This window comes from Phasianus colchicus, chromosome 1, assembly GCF_987193195.1.
Source record: "Phasianus colchicus chromosome 1, bPhaCol1.hap1.1, whole genome shotgun sequence".
Lineage (NCBI taxonomy): Eukaryota > Metazoa > Chordata > Aves > Galliformes > Phasianidae > Phasianus > Phasianus colchicus.
This window is the reverse complement of record NC_143436.1, coordinates 70,348,995-70,376,215: the sequence shown is the minus strand read 5'-3', so window position 1 is coordinate 70,376,215 and position 27,221 is coordinate 70,348,995. Positions and strand designations below refer to the sequence as shown.

The window sequence follows — 27,221 nt, the reverse complement described above, 5'->3', positions numbered from 1 at the left end:
TACATTACTGGTATTTACTTTTTAGGAGCCTCATAAATAGAACTGTATTTAAAAATTAAAAGCTCATATAGGATGAAAGAAACAATTCACTTTTTTTTTTTTCTTCCCCTCCTTCCCATTCAGAGTAGAAGAGGTGATGAACTACTTAGCAACACTCAAACTTTTATTTCTAATTTGAAATAACTGTTTTCAAGACACAAATTTTAGAAGACTGTGGACAAATTCCTGATAATTTGAATGGAAGCAGAGTCAAGCCTCAGGTGTGTGAAGAATGCTATTGTGAAAGCAAACCCAAACCCCTTCTGTCCCCTCTGCAGGAATCAGGATGGAACTAGTGGCCAACAATCTAAATATAACAATGTGATATTTGTGAAGAAGAGAACTGACACTAATAATACGGGGTTTTTTTTGTCTTTCTACTCTTTATTGCTAGCATCCCATGTTTTGGGGTCATTCTCAGCAGGTAACTGTTCAGTCCATTAATTGTCTTTCTTAGACAGACTCTATCTTCTCTCTCATAATGACACATTCGTAGCAGGGAAAGTTTTATCCAACTTGAGTCTCTTAAGCCCTAAGGCCATAGTCTGAAGATTCGTTTCTTCTTTTTCCCAGAATTTATTATATTCAAGAGAAATTAATGTATCTACGCACACATATAGGCATATGTGCCTAGCTTTCATTTAAATAAATTTGCATAATATATGTTCATTTTGTACTTTTGTAATAATAATTACTTTGTAATAATAGCTTTTTCCAACTCCACCTAGCTTTTCCCTACATCTTCTGGCTTCAAGCTACAATGGGAGATTAACAGTAGCTTGAACACAAATCCAAATGTCTGATTACTGCTGGGAACAAAATTTATTGCTTTACCAACTGAACATAAGTAACAACTTTCCTAAATTTCCTGTGGTGGTGGAACTGAAATATGGAATAAACATATTCACAATAGTTTGTTTAAACCATTTAATAGATTATTTTTCTTTCCTTTTGTTCTTCTCTGAAATATGAAATTTAATCCAGTAGCACAATCTAATCACTGGTATTTATAGTCCAGCCTTAAAACATCAAATAAGAGCTCTAAAAATACATACATGCTTTTCAGATGTGTTCTGTACTGCACCTGTCTCACAGTAAGCCTTAGTGAAGACTCTTGGTGCTAGGTGCTTTTTAAGGAAAGATGAGAGGAGCAATATTCTCAATGCATTCAGCACCTCTCTTAAGCAGGCTGTGTTTATAGTGGTGTCTGTTTTGATAATGAGGCCTTAAAAGCAAGCATTGTTTCTGCATAATAGTTATATTTACCTACAACAAACAATTAAAAGCCATGTATAACGTTTAAGTGGTATCACTGCAGCTTCATTTGCATTATTTAACAGTCAAAGCTGAGTATTCTCTTCCTTTCTTTTCTCTTCCATCTGCCTTCTCAGCCATGTCTCCCTCTTCAGATGGGTTTGGACAGGCATATAGTGGAGAGCTATATGGGACCTTTGTCTTTTTCTTTTTTTTTAATATAAATTATCAAACTCAAGACTACGTTCTGCAGCATGCTGATGTCATGGTCTGGGTCAATGAAGTTTGGTGTCCAGCAGCTGCCTAAGAACTTCTAAAATCTGCCCAACTTTTTTCTCAAAAAACATTTATTGTACTGTCTTCCACTTTGTATCTAGCATAGCTAATGATAGTAGGAACAGTGGCAGTATTTTTGTTTCGTACAGTCTTGACCAAACAAGGAAAATCCTCTTCCTCTTTCACGAGCCTAATCTCTATTTCCATTAGTTTTTACTTCACTTTTCTTTTGTCTGATTTGAAGTAAATGATTTGGTGTTTTAATTTCATGCACCAAAACTAAACAAATGTTTATTGCATTTCAACACGAATGTCTGCACTGATTTTATTTTTTTTCCCCCAGTTTTGCTGCCAAAACAACAAAAATCAATTGGTTGCGAGAATTTATATTGTTGGAGAATTTATATGTGACACAAAATGGCCTTGCAAAAGAACACTTTTTTTTTCATGAATTGAGATTCTGAGCTCATAATACAATCAGTCTGGTTCTATAGTGATCATTGTGGCAAGTCCTCTTTCCTGGAAGAGAAGTCCTACCCTCTTGCACAAGAGCTTTCTCCATGACTGTGAAGCCAGAAAAATTTGCAGTTACTGAAGGCTTTAGGAAAGCATTGTGGTGAAATGAAAAGATTGGAAAGAGCTTGTTTTAAGGAAGTAAACTGTGCATGGCATTTTCTTGGAAACAAAGTCAAGTCATGGTTTTTAAGGAAGTTTGTAATTTGAATTCTATTCCCATACTGGCAATGCTTGCTATAGAATTACTTTGTTACACAAGTCCAAATAAAGTGTTTTTACTATGAAATATACATAAAAGAATAATTTTATAGATACCAACTGGGTCATACGGCAGCATTGTCTCACATGTAGTTTGTATATCGATGCCGAATACAACCCATCAGTACAAAGATTTTGCTCCTTTTGGGAGGAGGCTAGTGGGCCTGGAAGAGGAAGTTGCTTGAATGAAATTACCTAGTTATTAGTAGCAAAGCAGACCCAAAGAAAAAAGCCATCTGTTGTACAGCTTATTATTGGTAATAAATGTAATGATACTGCAAATTCAGAGCCTGGATTTTGAAGCATTGAGTGATGATGGATGTAACCGAAATTCAGTGGGATGGCAGAGTCAGACCTTCCTGCACCTGTGAAAGGGATCCAGACTTTACAGCAAGACTAAACTTGTCAGTGTTTTAAAACACATAAGTAACTTCGTGTCACGGAGATATCTAGATCAATCTGTGTCTATGACAGGGGGCAGCAGGCCTGCAGGCCTACCAACCCAAAAAAAAAAGGCAGAGAGAAAAGAGGGCGGGTAGAGAGATGAGAGCTGGGCCCCAAAAAACAAAACAGAGGCAACAATCTAAGGAGAAAACTTAATTTTACTGAATATGATATTGGAATGCAAGATAACACAACATAATACAATATATTTTGAATTGAGGCTAATAAATCAAATAAAATGAGAGTGAGAGTGTCGGAAACCAAAAGCCTTATTCTGAACTGGAGATGCACAGCTGGGGAACACACCCATACACTGCCAGCCAGTGAGAGAGAGAGTATCCCGTGAATTCCTCCTGTGACTTTTCTTCCCCACTGAACGCAAAGTCGTCTGGGGTATCTAGTTGTTCTCTTCTGAGAATCAGGTATCCAGAAAGTTGTCAGTGCATGGGACTGGAGTATTAACTCTTTCCGTGTGCTTCACATGATGTTATGATGTAGAATACCGATAACAAGAATCTTAAAACCACAACATTTCATTATTGCTGAGGTGCTTTGTTCTATTACAAGAGTGAAGGATTTCTGAAAATGCAATGTTATAAATGATTAGCTGTGGATCTACATCATTAGAAGGCTGAAATAATGTCTGAAGAACATGCTTTTGTAAGCTGGAGGTGATAGTCTCACGATTAACAAATAAATGAAAATGCAATAGAAAGCACTCTCAAAACATACAGGAAATCAGGAAGACAGAAGTAAGGCATAAGTATATGTGCTGAGATTTAGACTGTGAGTCGAGACAGTGGGAAGATTCTAATTCCTGTCTCCTTATAATAACAAATGGGATCTGCTGCTTTCCTAGAAGTAATTTAAGCACAAGTGCAATTCTTTTTTTTCTGAAGACCTTATTCTTCAGAAGCTAACAACTCAGTAGTGTACAGACTAATCACTTCAATCTGCAGAAGTTTTTGTCTGCTGTATACCCTGTGAGAGGTTATGCAGAATTTTTGAGTTAGATAGATAGTAGTTTTCTATACATAATAATAACTCTATCTTAGTACAGGAGCTTTGTCCTTTTACAGGAATTGATTTTCAAGATGTAAATGTCCATTTGAAGAGTTCTCTTGTGTGCTCTGACCCTGAGTTGTGACTTCATTGTATACTGTGAAATGAAAAGTTTCAAAGATGGGTTAACTCTTCAGTAAGGCACAATGAACAGTAGGTTCTAAGTATCAACTGGTGATATCTTATTCCTGACCATCTGAACTTGAGACTTTGCTAGTTTGTATTTGCCCATAAGCAGCGTAGAGTAGGTCTTCTAGTACCAAGTTATTTCCAGATATACGCTCTCCCAGATATATACTCTCCCAGCTCCTGGCCAACTACATCACAGGTACTTTCTGCATTAAAGATCATAGGTTGGAGTTTAAGAGCTGCTGATGGATGCTTTTATCCATGAAATGTGTTTGTTTTTAGAATATAAGTAGGCTGTTGTCATCAACAAATCCAGTTAAGCTGTATGTTATGTGGGGGAAAAAAAACAACGCACCTCTTCTTGTTTATTTTTGACCTGCTGCCTGCCAACACTGTTTGGCTTGCAATTCTTGTATCATGAGAAGTGATGCACAACTGTTGCTTATTCAGCTTGTCCATGCCACTCATATAGACCTCTGAGTTCCCTTTACAGCTGAATCTTCCTTGTTCATTTAATTGCTTGAAAATATTTTACTTTTTACTATCCTTATTCTCTTCTGTTCCCTTTCCACAGTGCTGTGTTGTAGCTCTGTGCAATTTTTATTGCACAGATGAAAGTTTCAGAGACAGAAGTGGTACTTGGCGTTTGTTGCTACGCAGTGTTTTGGTCAGTAGTAAGAATCAGACACCCCTAGTGCTGAGAGAAGAGACCTTCAAACTGATTTAGATACTGCATGACTACTTTAAAACTGAGACTGAGGTATTCAACAACTTTTTTTGCCTCAGTCTTCACAAGCAACTGCTCTATACATGCTTTATTTGGAAGGTGGGATCTGGGAAAGCATTGCCCATTCCACTGTAAGTGAAGATCAGGTTCACGACCACTTGAGGAACCTGAAAATCCGTAAGACTATGGGTGGGTCCTGATGAGATGCCTCCCAGAGTCTTGAGGGAATTGGCTGATGTAGTTGCCAGGTCACTCTCTATGATATTTGGAATATCATGGTGGTCAGGCGAAGTCCAAGGTGACTAGGGAAAGGGAAATTTCACACTCACTTTTAAGAGGAGTAGGAAGGGTGACGCAGGGAACCACTGATCTGTTGGCCTCACCTCAGTGCTGGGGAAGATCATGGAGCAGATCCTCCTGGAAGTTATGTTAAGGCATATGGAAGAGAAGGGAGGTCCAGAGAAGGGCAACTAAGTGGGTGAAGGATCTGGAGCACGGGCCTTATGAGGAGCGGCTGAGCGAGCTGGAGTTGCTCAGTCTGGAGAAGAGGAGGCTCAGGGGAGACCTAATTGCCCTCCATAAGTACCTGAAGGGAGGTTGTAGTGAGCTGGGAGTCGGCCTCTTCTGTCATGTATCTAGTGATAGGACTAGAGGGAATGGCCTCAAGTTGCTCCAGGGGAGATTCAGGTTGGACGTTAGGAAATACCACTTCTCCATAAGAATGGTCAGGTGCTGCAATGGGCTGCCCAGAGAGGTGGAGTCACTGACCCTGGAGGTTTTCAAGGAACATTTAGATGTTGTGCTGAGGGACACAACAGGGTTTAGTGAGAACTATTAGTGATAGGTGGACTGGATGATCTTGAAGGTCTTTTCCAACGTTGGTGATTCTATGATTCTACAAGGTGATGTGGGATAACCAGCATGGCTTCACCAGGGGCAGGTCCTGCCTGACCAACCTAGTGGCTTTTTATGATGGCATAACTGCATCAGTGGACAAGGAAAGAGCCTCTATCTGGACATGAGTCATCTATCTGGACATGAGATAAGGCATTTGACACATTCTCCTATAACTTCCTTCTCTCCATATTGGAAAGATACAGATTTGATGGGTGGGCTTTTCAATGGATGACGAGAAGGTAGTGAGATCATACCTAGAGAGTGATGGTCAATGATTCAGTGTCTGGATGGAGATCAGTGATGAGTGATGTTCCTCAGGGGTCATTACCAGGACTAGTGCTTTTTATCATCTTCATCAGTGACATCAACAGTGGGATCAAGTGCACATCCAGCAAGTTTGCAGATGATGCCAAGCTCTGTGGTGCGGTCAACACATTCAAAGGATGGAATGGCATTCTAAGCGACCACACTCCAGCAATGGGTCCAGGTGAACCTGATGAAGTTCAATAAATCCAAGTGCAAGGTCTTGCACCTGGGTCATGGTAAACCCTGCTATCGGTACAAGCTGGGGGATGTAAGGATGCCGAAAAGGACTTGGGAATATTAGTGGATGGGAATCTCAACATGAGCCAGCAGTGTGCCCTCGCAGCCCAGAAAACCAAGCATATTCTGGACTGCATCAAAAGAATCATAACCAGAATGTTGAGGGAAGTGATCCCTCTGCTCTGTGCTGGTGGGGCCACACCTGGAGTACTGCATCCAGAGGTGTTGCCAGTACAAGAGAAACATGGACCTCTTGGAGTGTGTCGAGAGGAGGCCTACAAAAATGATCCAAGGGATGGAACATCCCTCCTATGAGGACAAGCTAAGAGAGCTGGAGCAGTTCAGACTGAAGAAAAGGCTCCAGGGAGACCTGATAATGGTCTTTCAATACCTAAAGGGAGGCTGTAAGAAGAAAGGGAATGGACTCTTTTGCAGGACAAAGGGAGATGGTTTCAAACTGAAAGAGAGGAGATTTAGTTTGAACATTAGGAGAAAATTTTCTACACTGGGGTGGTGAGACACTGGAAAAGGTTTCTCAGAGAGGTGGTGGAAGCCCTGTCTTTGGAGATGATCAAGATCAGGCTGAATGGGGCTCCGAGTGACCTGATCTAGCTAAAGGTGTTCCTGTGCATTGCAGAGGGGTTGGACCAGATGGCCTTGAAAGGTCCCTTCCTATTAAAAACATTCTGTGATACTATGCCTGTGTGTGTGGTACTTGGCCTTCTCATATAAAGGAATCTCAAGATGTGTCTCCTCACAAAATGAAGAAAATCTTTAAGGTTGTCAAATTAAATCCTCAACTCAAGTTTTTCCCATTTGGGAAACGAACAGTATCATCAGATATTTAGGGTTTTTCCCTCCTCCAGTCTTTTCCAAAGGGTAATGATGACTCATGCCCTACCCAAGGTACAATTCTGTAACTGCAAAAAATAATCTGGTTCACTGTCTGTTGACACAAAATGTGCCTAGCCAAAATAATGAAGGAGGCTACTAATCAGTTAGTCTTTACAATGGTTTATATCAAGGAGACAGGACAGTTTCAGTTCATATCAGATTTCAAAGAAAATGCAGTCATTTTTGCAGTACTCTTTTCTATGTTGCGGCATCCTCATGGTCATCCTCAACACTTTGAGGTGCCTTAATTTCCTAGTATGTTAATAGGATTTTTATTTTTAGGTGACTTATTTTCTTGTTTTGATTTTATCTCTCAATTCTAGTTTTCTCCAGAGCTGTTCAGACTCACTAATCATGCTCCTTTTTGATGTTTCTTTTGGATTGAGGCATCAGCATTGTGAGCATTAACCTTTTATGTAATGAAAATATCTATGATTTTCTTTCAGTTACGTTCTTACTCGCAAATTAATCTACAGAAAAGTTTCCCATATAGAAGGTAGGTACCAAGAAGGCATAAACACCCTCTGTTTCTCTAAGAGCTTTCAGCATAACCTTTTGTTGCCTAAGACATAGGAAATACCTGGAGTCAGTAGTCCTCCAGGTCTTTCTTTTTCAGTGTATTTGATTGGTTCTTCTGAGGCAGTGTCTTAAGTTCTATGTTCTTTTATACCGCAAGTGCATTTACTCTTTGCTTTTGTATCTTTTAATCCAATAGCCAAATGACAAAAGGCTCCTTTTGAAATCTGTCTTAAGGCATAGATTGTAGGGTGCTTGATCTTTTTGAGTTCTCTTCTGTCCCTTCCTCTGTCATGATAACAATGTCCTTTGACATTTCATTAGCATTTTTAGATACATATGAATTGTCTGTCTAGTGAGAAGTGTAATAAAAATGATGGATTATTCTTCCTCTGCCTTATTGTTATCAGTTGTATCTTTCTCACTTTATCTAGTTAAACATTTTATTCTATTTTATCCCGATGTGTAAAAAAGTTCACTTGAACCTCAACTTCTTTTTGCAAAGACTTTTTTTAGAGCCTTGATGGCATGATTAGTCAACTCGTGACAACTTTTACATGTGTTCCAAATGCAGTGAATATAAGTAGCCTATTTGATTTCAGCCTGATAGTTTTGTTTATCGTCTACTAAAACTTTGTCTGTAACTCTTAGAATGCTTTTGAATTCTTCATTGACAGGATTATCATTAGTATTATGCAATTTCTGGTGCTTTGTATATCTTGGTAAGTGATGTGATATTCACTGAATCTTCATAAGGCAAGAAGCTATCTTGCCATCAGTTCGCCATAGGTTCATAGGCAGTTTTCTGTATCAGATTTTCTTTTGCTTTTAGTAGTTCGGGTTCTATGCAAGTTGTATGGTGAATGTCCACCATATGCTTTACTTTGCTTTGCTTGACAAATCCTCATCTATTTGCAGATGGTCAAGCTTTCATCTTCTTGTGTGACCTTTCTTAGTTTCCTATTGTAGTTACAGCCTGATGTCTTGTCAATACAGTATTCCTCATTCATCTCCAAGGATGTCACATAGCTGGCCACATCTGCTGAACTGGGATAAAATATTTAAAAGGTAATTAATTGCTTTCAGAAATAAGATTTTCTAAAGCCAACATTCTTTGGAGATAGGAAACTGGAGAAATGGGGGATGTGTCTGTGAAGATCACACAAAGGTGCCTGTTGCATGGTACTGATTAGATCTTTGTCAAAACAAAGCAGACATTAGAAGATTTAGTTGCATCTCAGATACTGGATAACAAAACTCTGAAAGTGTTTTGAATGCATATGAGCCTCATCACATTGTTCAGTAATGATTACTATGTAAATACAAAATACTACTCTTGTTATTTTCATTTAAGTCTTTCAGCTGCACTGATTTTTACAAGAATTGGAACAGACTTTGAATTTTATTCCTGCATAACTGGTCATAGTTTCAAAGTGTATTTAGGGCACAATATCCTTTTAACTATTACAGTGTTCAAAAAGAGTTTGTCTGTATGTCATAATTGACTTATCAATAGTGAATAAGTGCCAACACTTTTAACTAAGTACATTGCCCTAAGCATTTAAAAAATGTGCTTTTATTACTTGAAGATAGATACTTCTTCAGTAAGAAGCTTTTTTCTTGCCTCATCAGCAGCACCATTTTCATTTCAGTATCATGTTGCTAAGAAGCTTTTTCACTCATGGATGCATCTTCTCACTCCTCATTTTTATTAATATCCCACTTCATATTACTGTTTCTTTTTTCCCTTTACGTATGTATTATGTTCCAGTACTGTTATTGGGTGATACTACTGAAAAACAATAAAAACGTTTTTGGAATGAATTTTAAAACATTTTCTGTGGGTTGAAAACCTGGTTTGTCACATCTAGCAGCTTATGACAGTGTATTATAATTTCTTAGTTTGTGCAGATCCAAAAGATCAAGCTAGTAAGTGAATGTGTCTTCATGAGCTCACCCAAATTTAAAGTTTTATCACACTGAACATGTAATATATGTTTTGGTGATGTAGATCATTGCTTTGCTGATCATTCAAGGTTTAAATGCCGTGTCCTATGTGGCTACTGTTTTTCTGAACCTGTTCTGCTCCGTTGTCAGAAAGTAGAGAAAGCCTGAGTAACAGGAGAAGTTACTCTGGTGGAATGTGGTTTACCAAAAAAACAAGGCCCCTTTATAACAAGCCATTCGGGATAGCATGTCTCCTGCTTTGCAGATTACAGAGTACAGCAGCAGTAGAGTGGGCAACTGCACAGCATTATTGGTGCTGGTGTAGCATTGCTGAAAAAGGATCCTAGCATTATGGCTTGTTTAAGAAAATGGTAATTGTTGGCTTGTTTAAGAAAAACAGGTAACTGATTTTTGAATCACTTCAGCACGAACAGCTGAAAACAAATGTTAAAGCAGAAAAGCCTGAAATGCCATTTCCATTGCGTTGTGAAGCATGTGTAACAATAAACTTTCAGAGGCAAGTTTTCTGTGATTAAATTAAAATCAAGAACGTTGCCAAATCTTTGGCATCCAATTCTGCTCCCATCTGCTGCTTGCATTAAGTGTTCTGACTTTCTCCAGCATGGAATCCTTCTGCGTGACTAAAAGAACCACAGTAACGATGACTTTGCAGAATACAAAGGGTTAAAGTTGAGCTACTACATGCAGGTGGGGGCTTTGTTGTTGTTAAGGCAGTATTAATAAATACATCAGAATTTGAAACCCCTTAGAAATACTGTGGGAAGTGGGGGGAAACATTAAGATCCAAGAAAAATCCCTGTCACTTAAGATGAATGCCTGAAAATATGTTGTCCCCAGATCCTACAGGAATCTTTCAAATAATAGGGGTGAAGGAGGATCACTTTTACATCATGCACTTGTTTCCCAGATGCAAAATTTCCTAGTGTCTGAATAGAAGTTGTGCTGCCTGCATTAGTGGCAGAACCATTTTATTTATTTTTTATAAAACTTATTCACAAAAGGAGAGACATTTAAAAAGGTGCAAGTCCATTGAGAGAAGTAGGATCCTTTAGTTTTTTCAATCTGGCTCTCGCTTTCTCAGAAAGCCTTTGTTAAACCAGACTGCATCAGTGCTTACATACTGCAATGCTGTGACAGAGCTAAAAGGGGAAAGAGGGTGTGCATACAGTGATATGTCAGCTACTCAATTGTCAAACATAAGATCTAAGTTCTCAATTGGTCATAGAGTGCTTAAGTAACTGGACAGATTTTTAGCCTCTGTGTAGGTAAAAATATATAGTACCTCTTAAGGCTGTTAGGAGCTGCCTGCAGAGTGTGCTTAAGTATTTGGAAATAATCTGTATACATGCTTTCAAATTGAATCAGGTTTGCAATAGTGGAGAAAATAGTACTGCATGCAGTATGACCAGTAGTCATATTGTATTGCAACACTGCTGATTTTCCTGATGGAAAACAGCTGTATTTATTTATGCAATTATCTTTTTCCACTAAGAAAATTCTGGAGGATTAAATTATTCACTTCAAGTTATATAGTTTTAAATTGCATCAATTTCCTCGTAGCATTGAGTCAGTGGAAGAGCAAACATGTTTATCTTCATGTGAAAGAACAATACGATGTATGGATTTGTACGTCAGAGCAATGTGAATTACACAGAATATATAAAGTTTTTTGGTTTGTTTTTTTTGAAAAATAAATTTTATTAGAAGCAAAAAAAGTCTGCAGTTTGTTTTTTAGCTGTAAGAATGGGTGGCATCAATATATGTTGTATAATATGAATACTTGAGGCTTACGATTTCTTTTTTCTAAGAGTACGACAGATCCTTCCAGATCTGTTTTTAATGCTCCAACTATAGAGGTAAATTAAAATACAACAGAAGGTGGATAAAAAGTAGCAGGCTAATTAGATGCTGCAGTATGGTACTGACAGGTTGGTACCTACATAATAGTGGAAGTGCTTTTGCTGTAATACCTGCTATGTTACTTGTAATAAAACCAAACAACTTAGATATTGCATCATTTTCTCTCTTAAATACAAAGACACACATATACATTTTCCCTTCTCTATTTCTGCTCATGCTTTGCCAGAAACTCTCCCACATGCAGGAAGACCAGGCTTTGTAACTAGCAGACGTGCTGTAGGGGGCACCTATCTCAGCTGCTTCCCTTCTTTTACTACCTTCTTGCTAACTAGTAGCCTAGTAGTAGTGCAAGGAGAGGCTTGACTGGAGAAACCACGGGTAATTTGAATGCTACTGCCTTGTTATGAGACAAAGATAAAAGTTTTCACTGATATTCGTGATGGTTCTGATGTTTGTTTGAGTAGTTTCAGATACCCACCAATATACTGGTATGCTGAGTAAGGCTGAATTTAGTTGACTCTTTTTTTCCTCCACCTTTAAGACAAATAAGAGAACTTAAATGCTTGCCTCAGGTTAACAGGCAACGCTTTTGATCCCTAATTTGCTGAGAAACCTTGTATATGTACTTCTGTGGGAGAGCTGCCTTTTTAAGAGCGTTGCTGACTTTCAGAAAACCATGCTGATTGCTCTGTTCTGACCAGGTTTTTGTAAATGTCTGTGGGTAGACATACCAGTACACCACCTGGGTTTTTAAATGTATGACTTAAATTGCAAATGCTTTGGTAACTATTAACGTGGATATACTTCTCAACTGGTTCTGTTATATGGCTGCAGTTGAGACAGCACTATATTAACAGCTTGTTTCAAATTCATTGAGCTGATATTCCCACAGGTCCCTTCTTAAGTGCCTCTATTTGTTTTGTGTTACATGTGTTTAGAACTCAATCAGAGGTTTTTAGTTTAGAAGTCTATGCACTGCCAACACATGCACTGCTGTTTGGCTCCTTTCATTGCTTGTTAATTATCAAACATCAATAGTCATATTTGTCTTCATCCCTACACAGTTTTCCTTTTCGCTTGCTTTAATAAACAATGTTCTCTGGTTTTCTTATGATTTGCTTCATCCCAGATACATTCCTACTGGATAAATGAATTGGTTTACTCTTGTGTGCATCAGCGATTCTTAGATGTGTGCTTTTTGCAGCTTTTACCTTTATAAATTATCAAATTACTGTGCCCTGCAAAGAAGCAAACTGCAATGTTTAATTTCTTATTCCTGCCTCCTAACTTCCCTGGAAAAAAAAAGCACTTCTTCGTTTCACTGTCACTTCTTCAGATGAACTTTGATCTCATCTCTGAGCATATTTTGCAGTCGTTTTCATTTGAAGAGACCCTTTTTGAAAAGGTTTATGACATTAGATTGCAGTTCCAGTGCAGATGCTTAGCCTGATTGTGAACCTTTCTGTGAAGAATTAAGTAGAACTTGGTGCAATTTCAAGCTGCAAGCCTGATTAACTGAGAAATGTTTTTTTTAAGTGTGATTTTCATAAAATAAATTCTTTCTTAATCAGTGCTATACTTCTAGGTGAGTTTTCTTTTTAGACTGAAAGGAATTTGTGTTTTTTATAAGTAGAACAGCCTTCCTAATTATTGTGAATTACCTTATACTATAAGGAAGGTAATTGCATGAGTGGCTTTGGAAATTCATTTGTTTAAAATCCCGTTCAGAAACTGCTACACCTAGAGCTTACAAGCAAGATGAAATTGCATTTTTAACCATGTTACTTGGGCATTTTCTTTATTCAGTTGGTGTGATGATTTGGGTAAGGTGGAAATATGAGCTGAAAGCATTCAGAGAAAGAAAATAGCTCCTAGGTAGGGGTATGTTAGTTTAAGCACAAGGCTTCCTTTAAATTGACTTTATTATTCCCTGAATGGCATTTGTAATTGATAGGGTTTCTGAACTACTAATGATGTAAGTTCTTCAGGAAAACACAATTTTTAAGCTATGTAAACATCAATCTAATTTAATAACTTTGAAATCATTTCTTTATGTCTTCAAATTAGTGGTGTTTCAGTGCACATTCATTTTCTAAGTGTACCTCTGAAATAAGCATTATGATCCAAGTTCTATGAAGAAACAATTCTGGCTTCCTAATCAAAGACTTTTGAACCCCCATATTCTCACAGGCCACATGACACAAAGTTTGCATCAGGGAGAGTACTGAAAAGATTGAAACTGTATACTGAGAAATGGGCTTCAAAAAGGACATGTAAAATTAGAAATGATATAACAAAGAGAATGTTAGTCTGGTCAAATAGCATTTGCTATTTATTTAAAACTAATCAAGAGAAGTAATTGAGCTAAAAGGTCTGTGCCGATAAGAGCTCCACAGAAGAGCAAACACAGAAATAATGAAATAATTGTGTAATAATTCAATGTTACAATCATTAGAGTTCCCAATAGTAGATTTTGTGAGCCTCTAATTACAGGGATATCAAGGAAATTTACCTGTAAGACAAGTTTCTGCTTGTGTTTGTTTTCAAATATCTATCAGTCTGGTCTGGTAAAAGAAAATGGAACACATGACTGGTGTGGCAGACATTTTTATTAGGGATTTCATTGTAACCTCTCCTATCTACTGAAATATTTCTAAAAATCAACTATTAAGAATTGAAACTTCCATTTTTATTCTTTTATTGAAACTTAAAGTATTGACTTTATTGTAATGAAGTTGGCATTAGAGTTAGATTTTTGAGTTAGTCAAATGGTAAAATTGAAGCATATTATATAGGGGAATGGAATGACATTAAATAGGGTTAATCAGAAACATTTTTGCCTTTTCAAGGAAGGAAGAAAAAGCTGTCAAGTCAACCAAGAATGTTTCATTTGACCCAGGGCAATGTGCATTTCTCTTATGCTGTACATCAGAAAGAAATTGAATAAGCACTCAGATATTTCTAGGAGAACATTTTATGGTTTGTTTGTTTGTTTGCTTGTTTGTTTTTCCTTGTTTTCTTTTTCTTCAGTGCCTGCATTTAGAATGTGAAACACCATTTTTAAAAAACAACCATTTTAGTTGACTTTATGAATAATTATTCTCCTTAGAAATCTTAAGTTTTGATGCATACATTACAGACAAAATATCCTATTCTAATTACACTACTGACTAGTAGAAAACAAAGGAAATGGTTCTTCTGCTCAGAGTAGACTTTATAAAAATCAGTAACTTGTGTAAACTCTTATAATTTAAATTACATGGGAGAGAAGTAGATAATTGGATTAAAAGAAAGATTGGAGCTGAACTTAACTGTCTAGAGTATAGCCCTCTGAGAGCAGTACCAGCCTGGCCAGTAAGCAGAAAGCCAGAATGATTAAACTAATATAGTGGCTGTAGCAACCAGGAAAGAAGGAAGGTGGGAAACTCACATTTTCCACTTCCAATGATTAATCTAATCTTTTATTTCTACTATGCTTAATTGTCATGAATACACATCATTTTCAGAAAATGTATATTTATATCCCATTTTAGGATGAGGCTACAAAATTAACAATGTCTCAATGCAAATAAGAGGCAGAAGGAAAACTTACAACTCATGCAAGTGGAATAAGATATTACTCTGGCTTTTGAGAACTATGTAAACCATCCTTAGGGCAGCTGATTTCCTGTAATCAATAAGATTTCAGTGCTTAGAATGTTTTCAATATTGTGAACAGGACAGGTTCAACTTTTCAGTTGTATGATCAAAGAACAGGTAAGATGATAAATAAGAACAAAATTTATTTTTAGCAGAAGACCTTGGATTCCTTAGGCCTTCCTAGGAAGGCTGTGTTCATTTTATACCTTTTGCTATAATAACTACAAAGCTACCTGGTTACATTTAAGACCTATAGTAGCTACAACAGCCAAGGCACTGGCTATTCAAAAGCCCTTGGAAAAGGCTGAAGTGGGTCCTTCACTATTGTTGTAGTGTTTGTAAGGCATTAGATCTCAAAATAGGGCAGTAATCTTGAATGGCGATGACATGCCACAAAGTGCACCTTAACACGTTGCAGGTTAACTCCACCTTATAACTGAGGTGGAGACCAGGTATTATGAGCATGAGAGTTCAAGGGCAAAGAAGTTTATCATTATAAGGATTTTTGTGCGAGAGGAGGGAGTAGCACAACCAAGAGAACACAAGCTAATGTGTGAACTTTGCTCAAATTTCACAAACTAAAATAGAAAATAGTTGGTTACCAAGGAAGCTGAAGAGTGGACTGCTGACTTGGATTTGGGGCTAGAAAAGATCATATGTCAACGAGCTTTAGAGATGACAAGTAGGTAGAGCAGGATTTTGGTGGCAACCAGAAACAATAAAATTCAAGATTTGAAAGTGTTCTTCAGAAGTCCTCTGGTCATTTTTGTTCCCATTATTTTGACTGTCAGGATTAAAGCATGAATCTAGTAACTGAAGTGGGTAGAAGCTGGAAAGGGATAGAATACGTTAGACAAGAGAGGGGAAATCACCTCTTCATCTGGCTCGTATTTCCTTACTGGAAGATCCAATTATTTTTCATTACAATGTCACTTAGTTTCTAATTTATCTTCTCTTTTGCCTCTTAAAACATTAATAATCTCTTCCTCAGAGTTTTCCAGAAATGTCTCTCTGAGTTGATACTTCAAGTAAAATGAGGAAGACAGATTTCAATTATTCTTTCTGAATACCAGACCTTTTCTTCTGGGGGTTGACTGGAAATTAGATTTGGAACCTATAGCTGAAGTGAGTTAATCCAAAATGAAAAGCCACACTGCACTTCACAGACCTCGTTAAAGTCAGTTTAACCACATTTGAGTTCTAAGGATTTCATAATTCAGTGTATTTTGGATCTGATTCACTGTCCCAAGACAGAATTGATTGTCTGGGGTATATGACTTCATCCATACTGATAAATATATATTACATAGTGGGCATGAAAAGCCTTATGGTGAGTGAAAAGAAAATCACTACAAAATGAGTATTTGTGGAAGCTGCCAAAAAAATTACATTTTTATTAGTCAAGACAATCCAAAAATGTTGTGACAGTAGATACAATGTTTGTGAACAGATCTTGAAAACCCATAAAGATATTACTTTAATCTTAATATTCTGCTCATAAAATTTGCATGCACAGTGTTCTCCCTTTGGAAGCTGTAGCAACAACTTTTCTGTTGTATGCGAAGTTTTATGATCAATTTTTTGTTGCTCATTCAAATAAAATATCTTAAACTATTTGTGTTATAGGATAATAAAATCAACAATTAACAAATTAACAAATTTCACTTTTCTAAAATACCCCAAAGAATGGATCTTTGGGACTATACTGCAAGAAGTAATTCCATGTGCAGTTAAGAGATTCTTTACTTCGACCTTAGTGAGGTAATGCATATGATGTGATATTACTGCAGAGAGGAAGTAGAGTCTTTCAACAGCATCTTCCAGAGAAAAGTATCATCAAATTTTTCAGATCATTCTTATTATCTAAAATTCTGCATACTTATTTGGTTTAGCTACTACATGCAAGTCATGTCTTTTTCCTTAATGTATCTGTATATGAAAGTTCTAACTTATCTGTAAGCATGTTTTGTAAAAAGATGGTTTCAAGCACGATTGTCCAATGATTTGGCTTGCCTGGGAATATTCTTGGGCCATATATAGTATAGTTAATGTATAGAAGAAACAAAATATATTTGCCAACTCTCCACTATTCTGTCTGCATTACTGCTTTTCTACTAGTATCTTTGCTGTGTAACATACAATGAATGCCATACTTTATTCCTTATGTATGAATTATTGGGAGTTAGTTGTTTTGTCAGTGATGTTCTGTGTGCTGGTCTGCAAGGTAAAGAGGAAGTGATTGTTACCTTCAAAAAGACAGTTTCAGAGAGTATGTCAAATGGAACTACATTGGCTATTGCAACCAGAAGTCAAATAATATGAGAGTTGCTCCGAAAGTAATGTTTCCTATTTTATTATTTTGGTCCATGGTATCAAACGTGGAGGTTGGTGGGATGGCTGCAGAGAGGCAGCCTGACAAAATGATATCTGACATGGAGGTAGGTATCAAGCAAAGGTCATTGAATTCCTTCATGTGTAAAAATTGCACCCATTGACATTCATTGACGCTTACTGAATGTTTGCAGAGATTAAACAGTGGTTGTGAGTGCAGTGAGATGGTAAGTGGTGCATTTCAGCAGTGGCCACAGCAACAGTGAGTCATCTGCACTGGTGCAGATTTTTACAAGTGCAGCATGCAGGTTTTTGTTCATCACTGATGAAAATGCATAGCTGGTGGTGGTGACTGTTGAAAAATAGCATTTTGTAGATGAGAATTTGCTCTGTCAAATAGTGTTATTGTGCTCTTTGTATCTGTTGTTGTTTCCATGGAAAGAAATAGCTGGTGTTGCTTTTGGAGTGACCTACAATAGTTTGTTACTCCACGTGTGAGCAGCTGATCCTATTGATTTAAAGACTAAAATCCCACCGACTTTAGTAAAACCAGTGTTTTACCCTGGAACTTAATTATAAGTTACCTAAGGAGCTAATCAAAACACCGTGGTAAAGTAAGTTTGCACAATATGCAGAAATAGATGCCCTTTTTATGTGAAGGAAATTTATTTGGCGTAAATCAATTGATCCAAATGAAAATGCGTGGATGGATCATGTTTATTTTATGCATGACTCAATGCATTTCCCATCTGCAAGTCATAAGGTGCTTCCTGTCACTGCATGCTGATGTTAAGTTGGATTTAGAATGATGCTGACACTGGAAATGAAATACTGGCTTAAAGATGGGTAAATGGTTTTATAGGAATGCTTTGTTTTCCACCACAGAGCACAGTTGTCAGCTCAGCATCTGACACATGCACAGGGTGGTAATTCCTCACTTAGTTGCTTTGTAGTCACGAGCCTATGTTCTTAGCATCATTTACTGTCAACCTCAATGTGGGATGATTGTATCAGTGTATATCCAGAATACAGTGTGGGCTCAACTTCCTACCAGACTTGCACATGTACCAAGCCAAGGTGAAATTGTTTCAAGTGTAGATGACAGCAAAACATTATTTCTGTAGAGACACAATTCAGCATCCTGCTGAATTCAATGTCTGACGCAAAGCACGTTCATCCATCTTCATGACAGTGTTTAATGCAGTTGCATTCTTACAGGCATTCGCTGTTTTACATTTAAGCTTACCATTTAAATATGGAAAACTAATGCCTATCAATACTGGAATTTTTCAACAAAGTGAATATTCAACTGATTATGCAGAGAGAAGTGTACATATAAGTCACATGATCAGTGCTAGCTTTGTGCAGGTATGATCCAGAATAGCATGTCAGAACCTGTTTCAGGCATAAACTGACCTTCAGTTTCTCCTAGCCTATATGTTAGGCTTTCAGAGCTTCTTTTGATACAAATTATCATGTGTACTACCATAATTAAAGACATATGAATGGCAAGTGCTTTGGGTAGAAGCTATTTCTTAGATATGTGGCCATTTGAGCACAGTATGGCATTGATGTTTGTGGCTTATGACTAGGTTTCATTGTACTGCTGTACTAGTTGAACACCAAGGAGTGTATATATAAGGCATGGATGCCCAATGAACACACATACGTATTGAACAAAAGATGTCACTCCTAAATGAGTTGTAGCTTCAATCTGAAGTTAACATTTCTGGTAGATCACTGGGGTTTTTTTGCTTGGTTCTTGTGGAGTCCGTGGGGTGGGCATTTCTCTGCTTGATCCGTGTGTGATCAAGAAACAACATTTTAATGAAACTCGTACAAGTCTCTTCAAGTAGCTTCTCTCATACCTGCCTCTGCAGGAGAGACCACAAGCTATACATAATAAGCACTTTTTGCATCCTGTAAAACAAATAATGTGAAACAAAAACGTTGATGCCTTTGGTGTCACCACCAGCAGCACAGCTATGTTTTACTTGGTATTTCGGTTTAAAAAATGCACACCGAAAAAATGTCTACATTGTTGAAAGCCACTCTTCTGTTGCTCTGTTTCCTTTTTTTCTTTCTGGTTTGCAATCTTCCCACCTGCCAGTCTGACTACTAGCAATTGTTCTTTCCTTTTGTCATGTGAGTATTCCTGCCTAAGAGAGGAAAAAAGGACTCACTAGCATTCTTGTTATCAGTTCAGTGTTTTGAAGGCTCCAAAATCCTGGTGTTTTGTTTTTATTAGAATAGCAATACACTAGTGTGATTGCAGTAGCACTGGCACGTAATGTTCTTAAAGCCAGCTTTCTGAAGTATTTTTTAAATGTGTTGCAGTGAAAAAGTGCATTTTCTACTGTAGAATGACGAGGCAAAAAAGGAGGTGAAAAGAGTTACTCCCATCTTCTGGCACACAGTTTTTCTTTCTAGCGGTTGTTAGTTCAAGGTTTGCACATGAGTTCCTTTCTCCTTAGCTGGTGTGGTCACAGATCTTTATCCTTTTTCCAGTCTGCATTAAGAACTGCCTTCACTTGTGATGTTACTGATGGAATCTATAGAGCACTTTGAATATACCATCACAGATGTCACAAAAAGGAAGGCTGGTTGTTTCTCAGTTCCCTCTGACAGGTGGTTTTCATCATTTTCTTTAATGAGAGCATAAGCAAGATTTGACCATAATGTTTCCTGGAATCCAGAGAGTTATTTTACTCTAAGGCAAATGCTGATGGCCAGTTTCAGATTTGAGAAGTAAGAAAGTGTTGCCCTTTGAGCAGATTTCTACAGGAGCCATCCCCTCCAAAACCGATGACACACGACAATAAATTGTGTAGGATGTTCCCAGTTTGCCCCATGTGACATGACTAAACTAAAGATTTTTCTTTTGCTTAACTTACTCCCTGTATTTTTTCTACTTTTGAGCAAAATAATTTTTGAAACCATTTTACAAACCCAAAGTAACGAAAGGTTAGAAACAAATCTATTTAGAAACAGATAACAGTGTTCAAGAACAAGAGAATGAAGTAAGATTTGGATGCCAACAGACTTCTACAAAATATTTTTTCAGAAGATGCAATTTTGAAAGGCAAATGGGTCAAAAGTGATCCTGCAAAGTTGTTCTTAATTTCAGCGTATTGCTGAAACCAAGGATTTACCAACTTATTTTTCACTAGATAAATTATTTGTTAATATGGTACCTTTTTTGTCAAGAGGATAATAAAAATTCACTAGCCAGATTCTCTTTCATCTTGATATGTACATGTTCTCAGGTTCTAGTGCTATTCTGTAACACAGATTCAAAATATTTGTCTGTTAGACTAGGGAGATTTAAAAACATATTAATAATAAAACTTGCATGCAGTTTTACCTTCACAACTTCATTGTAATTTTCCATAACATCTTTAAAATCATATGGAAAAACTGTTTCCAATAAAGTAGTAGAAATTTGCTTTATTAAAGACTTGGGATAATGTGATATTTTAAATTAAAGTGTTTGCTCTATGCTGGACATAGCTCAAAACATAAGCTTAACTTTCCTTAGAGAATTTGGCATTTCTTGCCTAATGAAATGATATCTTGATTACCAGAAGAGATTTGTAATAATTTTAAAATGAATCCCATCCTGCTTTTTAGCGCTTATTGCAAATCTGTGTACGTTTCATTGTCATTCCTGACTCATGAGAGACCAAGAAGATCATTCATAATTTCAGAGTCAAATTTTAATTGTTTCAGATTACTTCATTCTGTGAATGTCGGAACAGACTTGACAGTTTCACCTTGATTATGTATGTTTGTATTAATTAATTTAATCTAGCAGTCCTAAGAGCCACCTGTGTAAGCTGGAACTGGAAGTTGTTTGCACAGAATCACTCAGCTACTTCCCTTAATGCATATATGTATCCAGGTACGTTTCTGAACTGAGGTGTGCCTTCAGAAAACTGGGTTGAGTTGATTAAAAATAAGGATCCCGGATGGCTATAATAAGTCTTTGTCAGCTGCATATGCTTGTGCAGATACAGTACACGGAAATGAGAACATATGAATATTTCAGTCTTCAGAAAGAGAGAAAAGCTCTGTTTAGATATTAGGAGAGGTTGCTGCTGCTGTCTGCAGAGGGAATTTTGCATTTGAAAAGTGAGAAAGTTGCCAGTAACTTGTAGCCGAAGTTAGTTACTGATGTCAGTAAATCATCACAACTGTAACAGCTATTTTTACACATCTGACTGTCTCCATGAAGTAATTTAGGTATTTTTTTCCCCCAAAATGAGGTCTAATGCACACAGTGGAGAGGTAGTTGTAGGACAGAAAGCCATCTATCATTTTCTGGCCTTCATTGGCAATAAATTCAGGAAATCATATATTTACCCTACCAAATGCAAATAGGAAATGAATTGCACCAAGAAACTGATTACCTGTAGTTTCTTTGGAATTCTGCAGTAAAGCTGCATTGCCACAGTACCTTTAATTTCTTTACTTTTCTAACAGAGATGGTAAGGAATTTGGCAGCCAGTAAAGATTTCATGCTAGCTTAGGGAACTCTCTCATCAGTTCTATTTTGTGAATTTAAAGTCTGAATATGCCATTGATTCTCTAACATCAATTATACTGTTTTCTTAACAAATCTTTCTTACTTCTCTGTTATTCTGCTGTGCAATATACTGCATGGTCAGAGTAGGAGCTGCTAAAATCCATTTCCACCTGGCATTCACACGTGTCTCTCAGAGTGTAGGAAAGTACTAAAAGTGTATGGCTGAAATGGGAAAGGGGTAAGAGTGGCAGGAGATAAATGAGCAGCTTTGGTGTTTTTTGATGTGGCTGACAGTTGTAGTATGTACATACAAGTTTCTTAGCTTTCTCTTATTAATAACAACAAGAGACTACTTGAAGCTTGCAAGATGATCTGCAGGAAGTCCTTCATTCACAGCTTTATGTTTTAGCACTCATGCGTGTTGTTTCCTCATAGCTATTTAGCAAGGTTAATAATAATAATGACAGTGGGGTGCATGTGGAACAAAATCTGTGTTTTCAATTTTAAATTTTATGAAATAAGAGTTTCATGGCCAAGAATTTATTTGCAGTTGTGTAGAGACATAAGTGTCTCTACATCTTGCATGCTTAACTTTGAATATATGTATTAAGATGCTTTTGGGGAAGTAATCAGCCATGTTAATGGTGCACTCTAATCCAGAAGGTTTCCTACCAGCAATTCCTTTGCACAGGTCTGTTTTAATTATCTAAAGTAAGATAACTGTCAACTTAAAACTAGTACCTGTTTTTCATAAACACTTTTTGAGGTTATTGCAGTGTAAAACCATTCTTTCTTTCCTTCCAGTTACACTATTACCTTTGTAACATGGCTGTAATTTCATTGTAGTAGCATGCATGAATTCATTCTACATGCATTTTTTCACTCTGTTCATGTGAGAATTTAACAGAGCTGAACTGGAAGTTAGGTTTAGATCACAACCTCATTTTTGCATCAAATTTTAAACAGTTTTCTCAACCACTGTGATCACCGTGGCCACATTATTAGTCCCCTTACTACAATCACAATCCAGGCTATGTTGTCTGTTGCCTTGTAAGGAGCTAAAGGAGTTGAGAGGAGGCCACTTCCCTCCTAGTGACCCTCCTTGTCCATGCAGTGTACAAAGTGGAGCAGAAGATGGCTTCTGTCCCCACAGCAAATGGCAGATGAAGAGGAGGGAAGCCCATCATTGCATCTGCCACTGGTATGATTTCCTGGGGCCAGGTCACTGGTACTCACTAGGATTGGAAGGCCTGCTGAAGATTGGTAAGAAAAGACAGAGTCATCCTTAATTATGTCACATGTAGAGGCGTGTACCTGAGTACAGCATACCTATAAACCTTTTGATTAACTGTGTGGGTTAGTAGAAGATCTGTGGCTCTCTGCACATTTGTAACGCTGTAATTTTGTCTAATTTGGAAGAGTTGGCAGCCACAGGGGAATTTAATAGAACCTTCTGGGCACTGATAAAGTATAAATTAAACAACTGAAGGCATGTGCACATAACTGTATTGCATCTTTATCATAAACTGTCAGCAAGATATATGATGAAGTATAGAAAATATATTCTTAAATGAAAAATTGTAAGAAGTGGAGGCTGTTAGCCTAAGAAAAGACTGAGTGGATGGATAGGATGGCACTTATGGAATGTAGTAATTGAAAACTGACATGGAGGGGTGTAACTGACGCGTATCTGGGCAAATTGTTTCTGGTCCGCTGAGTTCAGGATGAGATTTAATCAAAGCAAAGGAGCTGCAAGTTAGGCATATGAAAATCTTTCTAGCCAGGAGATCAGATAAGTGCTGGAAGGGAAATACCCTGGGAAGTCCAGGAAACCCCTCTGTTGATGGTGCTACCTATAATTTAGGTGCACCTGATCCTTGACAGTTGAGTTAGGTGATCTTCTGAATCAATACTAGACTTCTGCTATTCCTTAACTTCTGAGACAGTGCTGATATATTTAATAATCCTCTAGTAAGCACCTTCTGCTCTTTATAATAACAAAACAATCAAACAACTACAAAAAGGTTCAAAGCATCTCTTCTAAACATATTTGTATTTTCCTTTGAATTGAGGGGGAAAATATTTCTGCATAAAATCTTGCCACGTTAATTGGTTATTTCTCTTAGCAGCTTTTCTTTCAAATGATTCACTGATTCCTCAAGAACACACTGCTAGATGAAGCCATACGGATAACTAAAGCAGTGTACACAGTAGCAAAGAACAAGCTAGAATGTCACAGTGTGGGACTAAAGAGTAAAGTCTGGTGCAAAGATATGATACGTATATCTTCATCTAGAGATCACATGGCGAGGGGGTAGGAAAATGAAGTCAGTTTCTGTAGTGGTGGTGGGAGTAAAAAGTGAGGGACAGACACAGGCTCTGTCAGCAGGAACAAAAAGCTACCCACCTGTTGTGTCTCATATTAATGTCTCTGCTCCTTGATCTTAACATCACAGCACCTTTCTTATGAATTTTGTTCTCTTTGAATCGTTCATTGTTGCATCTTCAGCAAGGGAAAGCAATATTCCTGACATAATCCCTATTCTGTAAAAAGAGAACTTAAGAAAAATGTGTAAGGACCATTATTCTATTTCATAGCTGAAATGCTGAAGCAGGGAGAGAATTAAAAAACAGCTACCCTCTAAAGCTATGGTTCTTCAACTATTTTGTTAGCCTACTTTATGGTGTAGCTGTAGTGGTGCTTGTGATTGCTAGCAGAAAACAGAATGTGGTGTAAGACAAAGAATGGGTTGTCAAGAGCCAAGGAGAAGGATGACCATATTGACCTCAAATAAGATTGAAATAGTGCATGGAAACTTAAAATTGGTGCATTAGACCACTCATCTCTGATTTACAGAATCAGGAAGAAAACCTAATCTCTTCGCTTCCAGGCCCTTTGCCTTCTCTATTGGATTTGTCTCATGCTGTTCAAATTTTATTAAAATAACACAAAAAAGTTCCTCTTTCCTTAATTTTTTTTAAATTTTAAATCATTCTATCAGTCTTGACTAATATAATAATCATAACAAATTATTCAGCTGTATCATAATTATAATATATACTTATATCACTCCAGTATGTGGAGTAGCATTAGGATGATTTCTTTATGATTTCAGCCCCTTCTTTTTCTGTACCACCAGTTCTCCTGCCTGTCTATTCCACCTGGCTGATTGAGTTTTATGAGGACTGCTCCAGAAGTAATGCCTCCTATTTTATTGTCTTGGCCCACAGCATCAGAGGCATTGGTGGTAAGGCAATAGAGGCTGAACCTTGCCAACAGTATTCCATTACGTTTTGTTACTGTGCAACAAATGGCAGCAGAGAGGCAGTCTGACAAAATGATATCTGACTTGGAAGTGCATATGGAGCAAAGATGTGTCATCAAATTCCTCCATGCAGAAAAAAAATGGTCCCTATTGACACTCATCTACACTTGTTGGATGTTCATGGAGTCCAAACAGTGGATGTGAGCATAGTGCGATGATGGGTGTTGTATTTCAGCAGTGGCAACAGTGATGTGAAAGACAAACCATGTTCCAGAGACATTATTTTTGGAGCAATCTATATAATAGCCCAGAGATATCCTCATAATGATTCACTTAAATATGATTGCTTTAGTTGAACAACAGCATGTGGAAGAAAATAATGATAACAGTAATTGTAAAGTAGTGAGTTGTATCTCCATCTCACTGAAATGGTCATATTCAATTTAATGCACTGAATCAGTAGTTACAAAATCAGAACATTTCCCTATATCTCTCTCACTCTATATGTATTACACATATATATTTGTATCCCTTGTAGGAACAATAAACACACACTCAGTCTGGTTTCATGGTACATCATATGACCATGTGTGTATATACACAGTGACTGATAGATGATGCACTGTATCATTCCTATACACAAACATGCCCAACTCTGTCATTTTGTTGTAGGTCTTTACTGTTTTTGTCTCCGCACTTTTATCTTCTGAGCTGGCACTTAACAAAATTGAAGCATCACAACCCTTGGATTAAAATGCCAGTATCATTGTTGCTACTTCTGTTGGACATAAGTATAATCTCCCTCTTCTTGAAAATGTTCTAGATTTCTGTAGGCTTATGTCTGCTTGTAAGGTTGTACTCTATTACCTATAAGAGTGGAAATTAAAAAAGAAAAAAATGCATCTTTTTTATTGCCTGAGTTAATGTTCTGTTGACAACTGACATGCAGTATTATTATTTTGCATTTTCATCAGTTTTTGTTAAATTGCATACTACTAAATAAAATATTTTATTGAAATCTGCTATATTATTACTATCTTCATTAGGCAACTTTCATCAACAACAGAATTGAGAGCTATAAAATGTACTTTTTGTAAGCCCACAGTGATGTACATTAATTACATTAGTCTCCTTAATTATTTATTGTTTTTTACATTTACCATTCCATTAGTTTTCTCTCTATTGTCATCAGGCTCACAAGCTTATATTTACCTGGATTATCCAATTTACTGCTTAAAATGTCATCAAGTTTCTTCTGAATGCTACCATATTTTTCCCACTGGAATAATGGGGTAAAAAAGAAAGAAAAAAAAAAGGATCTATATACTCCTCCACCATCCCTTCTAAAATAATGAGATACAAATTACACAGCACTGTGGTTTTAAAATTATAAACTTCGGTATCAGCTCATTAATGTCATCCTAAATTATTCTTGATATGGAAATATTTAATAGTCTCAGCCCTACCAAACATCTGTCTCTTCCCAGATACACAACAGAGGTGCATATTGATCCCTTTAATTAACTGTTACTAAAGCCAAGGTTTCCTTCTGGTAATTAATCACTATCAGAATTCTTGCAGTTTTGGTTTATTCGGGAAATTATTCCTTACGCAATATAGGAAGTAACTCACTCTTTGTACCTGTTTCACTTGATTAAACTTCCACAGTCTTAATCTCTGTCTTATGATCAGTATTTCTCTTTTCTTATGAAATTGTGACTTTATTTCTGCTTGGTGTTTTAACTGATGTGATGTTCCTTCTGGAGAAAGATAATGACTTTTTCAAACAGTATTGATGCTTAGAAGTATTCTTAATATGCTCCTAATTAGCATTCATGATCTTCTGTAATTATTTCTCATCTCTTACTGGTATGGTCTCCAATTGTTTCTCCTTTTGAATTGATTTATTTTAAAGCTACAAGTATGATAGTGGTTTGGACACTAGTCACTCTTGCAGGTTACAGTGCATTCTGTCACAACTTCTTGTACAAAAGTTACCACTGATTTATAGGTCTGTGATCTATTTTCTTCATCTGCTAAAATGACTTCTTACAGAATGTACTTGTTCTGGATGTAG

At 37.0% G+C, this 27,221-nt stretch overlaps 1 protein-coding gene across 23 annotated transcripts in view; it reads left to right on the top strand.

The window, feature by feature from the left end:
* Nucleotides 1-27,221, top strand: part of SHISAL1 (shisa like 1) — an 84,187-nt gene that overhangs the window by 10,078 nt on the left and 46,888 nt on the right. For 13 of the 23 annotated variants that reach the window (XR_016469589.1, XM_090147218.1, XM_090147205.1 and 10 more), the window contains one exon: nt 124-260. The exons of the other annotated variants lie outside the window; for them this stretch is intronic. The gene's annotated coding sequence lies outside the window, so the exon portion shown is untranslated. The remainder of the gene's footprint in view (nt 1-123; nt 261-27,221) is intronic. 23 annotated transcript variants of the gene reach the window in all.